Genomic DNA, 4301 nt, shown 5'->3' with positions numbered 1-4301 from the left:
TTAAAACATACCCATTCTGTGATTTACTGCCTTCATTGCCTTGGTTAATTACTTGAAACTCTGCCTCAGTTTGCTATGCACAGAACAATCAAATCAACATTTTCTTTTCCTATCCATTTTATTTCTGCATTACCACGTAGCCTCAAAACAGAAATTCTCTGTTAGCTTCAGAGCATTGTAGTTGCTAATTTGTACTGGGGATGAGGTTCTGGAAATTCCCCCATCATTCCTTGCCCTTTGGCAATTTTAGAGAAAACACGGAAATATGGAACTATCAAAACTAAGCTTATTTGCTTTCATAAATATGTTGCATAACTATTGTATCATTAGCACTTAAAATACATTTGCGAGTAACAGTACCTTTTATATGCTCTTTAATTTCAATAACAAGAAATACACCAAATCTTTGAAATGATGTTGCTTTGCACATTAAGAAGTGCTAGCATCTTGAGGAAAAAAATAAAGATGTTGAATTAGGTAAATATTTATAATCTTCCTTTTGTGTCCATTAAATTCAAAAGGCATAAATATAATTATGTAGAGACTTAATATTACAAAGTAGATACAAAATAAAGTCATGTTTTAGAGAAGCAAACACTGCATTCTTATTCTATTATAATGCAGTTAACACAGCAGAAAGTGTTAAGAATTATCAGTAAATTTCTCCCATAGTATGCAGAATTGCATGCACTGGTGATCATATTCAGAGATATTTTCATTTGAAATACTTAATATTCTAGACAGAATTCTAGAAATACTAGTAAATATGAAATGGATGAAGCACAGAAGTAATACTTTAAGTGAGATTCTCTTTATTTGTTCTTGTATTTTCATTCTCATTGTGTCAGGGCTTATGGGGGGGGGGGGGGGGAAGACCTTTATTTTCTCTGGAAGCTTCCCATTTTTCCAGGACCTCTCACTCATTAGATGTTGTCTGACTTAAAAGGCCTTTAAAACAGTATTATATCTAAACCTGCCTGTAAGTTCCTAAACCAATACTTAGGATATCCCTTCTTAAAAGAGGAAATAGGTAAAGTAAAAAGGAATATTGCTTTATCGAGATCTTTTGTGAATTGTGCTATGCCTGGGATATTGCAATGAAGCAAGCAGAATGCTAAAGCTGCTGGACAGGGTGAGGTATAATCCTATTGTAAGTACTTTGAACTACTCATATCTTTCCTCTTACCATATTAGTAATTTACAATTCTTATTTAATAAGTCCCTCTACAGACAGGGTAGAAGCTGGAGTATCCTCAAGATCCAAGAGACCTCAGCCATGTTCTGTCCTGTCACTGACCTACTTAAGATAAATTACCTTCCTGTCCATTTCCATTTACCAGCTACCTGGACTGCTCTATGCAGTGCTGAGCACAGGTACTTCTACCTTAGCTGCAGCATCATCTACAGTACCAACAGAAGCCATTGGTAGAGTAACACCTGCAGAGGGAAGTCAACATGTAAAACCTGGACCCAAATGCCAGATCATCTTATCACTGCCACAGAAAAGATGATGCATTACTAGCAATAAAGGAATTCCCTATTTTCTGGGCACAGATTCTAAGGAAAGTGCAAAACATACCCCAAAGCCTTTTTTTGATTACTTTGATTAGAAATGGACCAATAGTTACAATACAAGCTCAGAGGAAAGACTGAACACTCAAACGCAATGCCTGCCCAGACTGAAGGGTTGCCAATTCAAAACAAAGTTGTTCTTTGCCAATTTTCTATGTTACAGAGTTTTCTCACAGAAGCTGACATACAAGAAAGCATTGAAGACCAAATCAATAAGTGGCTCATCTCCTGACGGATTTTCCTTAAGGTTTAGATCAATGCTAAAGATAAAACTAATGCTACAAGGGCTGGCAAAGCAATTGGTTTGGCATCAACACTAGGTGTTTGCATTCATTAATGCATTTATTTATTTTTATTTTTTAAACCAAGTAACTACAATGCCTCAATCTTCCTGGAGGGGTACAGGACCACATTCTCTATTATTAAGCTTGAAAAGCTCTTAACAAAGGGTGAAGAAGAACAGTGCATGTGAGCACAGATGTGGTGTATTAAAGTGGGAGCTTAGAGAAGCAGTGAATTTATCCCCCACACTGCTTCAGTAGTCTGTCATCAGTAGCCCTAGTAAGGATACCAACAAATCAACAGTACTGAAGTTCTAAATTGCCCTAATTTCAACTTTAGTGTCCTAACGCCATTAAATGTACTAACTTTTTATTTTTTATTTTTATATATATATTTTTTTTGTTTAGGACAGCTGGAAAATAAAGACTCAGAAGAACAAAATCACTTTTTAAAGGCTTATCAGGAAAACAAGCTTCACTACTGTTGTCACCTCTCATTTTCTTACACAGGGTATTATCCTGCAAAAAGAATCTGAGATTGACCAGAAGTTAACAAAAATATAACCTCAGACAGAGGTATCCACAAGGGCAAGGGTTCAGACAGAGGTATGGACACAAACACCATGTCATAGCAAAATTGAAGAAAAAAAATGGAGAGCTTAAATTTTCAGTTTGGGGCTGAAGATTGAGGGAGAAAATACGTACTGGAACAGGAGTGGGAAGCCAGCAATGCCCCAAGCCAATGGTTGTGGCGACAAGGACTTTTTAAGCTGACAGTGTGCCAGGAATGATGGCCTGTAGAAGCCAAAAATAAAGTTAAAAGAGGATGTAATGGCAAAGACATCCATCAGACCATCTCTCTAAGAGGGACAGAATCTGGCAAAGAAAAGAAGAGATATCACTTTACTAAGAACAAAGTGAAAGGGCCTTCAGACAGCAGTAGGGAAGAAAGGCCTATTAGAAAAGAGGAGATGTAGGAGATGGGTTGAAGATGACAGGAGAATGATACCAAAGGCAACAGGAGCTTGGTGGAACAAAACCACATTCCAGGGGAAGAATAAACATATGAGGAGAACCTTCTAGGCAGAAAAATATGTGACTACACCTATACAGGTCATTACCAGCTACAAGAAAGAACAGCTATAGTTTGTTTTATATAGATACACATTCAGAATGCTGCCTTCAACAAAACAAAACAACAGAAGAAAATCTGGTTAAAAAGGCCTTTCTACATTTGGTTAAAAAAGGTTGCATGGTGGTACATAAATATATGGTTTGCCTATAGCTCATCTGATGGAACAACAGTACTTCAGAGAATGCTTTCAATAAAGCATACTCTACAAATACAGTATTCCAAAAGTTCAGGGCTCTAAATCCCTTTCACATTAAAGATTTAACTGGACAACATGTAGAAAATATTGTGACGATGTCTGCATGTCTGGGGGCACATGTTGCCCTCAGGTATGCATGCCTGAATCTCAGAGGGGCCTATGGCTTATTATGTTCCAAACAAACAAACCACCAGTGAAACCATGCTATAAATATATGTGACCAATACAACTGGCACTGTTGGATTTTCTAAACTTAAGGGTTTAGAGTAGATATCATAGTCTCAGAAAACTTTTCATGAACTCATGAGTTTGTACATCCCTCAAAGGAAAGAAAAGGCTTTTCCTACTGTTTGCGACCAGGAGCAGAAGAGGAAGAGGGAAGATCATTAGAAAAATCTTCATTTTTTGAATAAAATGAAAAGTCAGTAATTTTAATTGGAATTCTTATTTCTATTTTTTTCCTATTTGCTCTCCTGAATCTGTGAAATAAATCTACAAACAGTGTTGAAATTGTATTGCCATGGCAAGTTTATTTCAGCTGTCCTTCTAATGTTTGCTTTTCACAGAACAGCATGCAGTTCACATAATTGCCTTTTTCTGTTCTCTACCAGCTCAAGGGGATTTCTACTCTTGGGAGTGCCTTTTTATGTGTTATGTTGAGATCAGATAACTGCTTCTGAAATTTGGTTATGTACTCTTAGCTCAACTAGCAGTACACAGAAGCTGGAGGCTCAGTTCTAATCTAACGTATATCTCTGTAAATGACTAGTAACTCCATTAGGGCCCATGAAGTTATACAAGTCATGAAATAGAGCTAAGTGAGTCCAAGGCCTTGTACTTTTTCATTCCTTAGAAGGTGAAACAAATAGTCTCTGAACCTAAGTAAACAGGCATAGTCAAAAGGCAATTCTGTTCTATTTCAGTGTCTAGATACAAAACAGAAGGATGCTCTGCCAGCATAGACAGCTTTAGTGGAGCAAATGCTACCTTACACCACCAGAGGTTCTAGACTTCCAGGAGAGAAAACATGAACTGCGCTTCTGACTGAGCAAAAGGAACTCAGTATTCAAAACAGATCAGTAAATGGTACAGCATCCTGGTTTTGGCCGATTCCCAA

Source organism: Oxyura jamaicensis, chromosome 15, assembly GCF_011077185.1.
Source record: "Oxyura jamaicensis isolate SHBP4307 breed ruddy duck chromosome 15, BPBGC_Ojam_1.0, whole genome shotgun sequence".
Lineage (NCBI taxonomy): Eukaryota > Metazoa > Chordata > Aves > Anseriformes > Anatidae > Oxyura > Oxyura jamaicensis.
Note: the sequence above shows the minus strand (reverse complement) of the source record.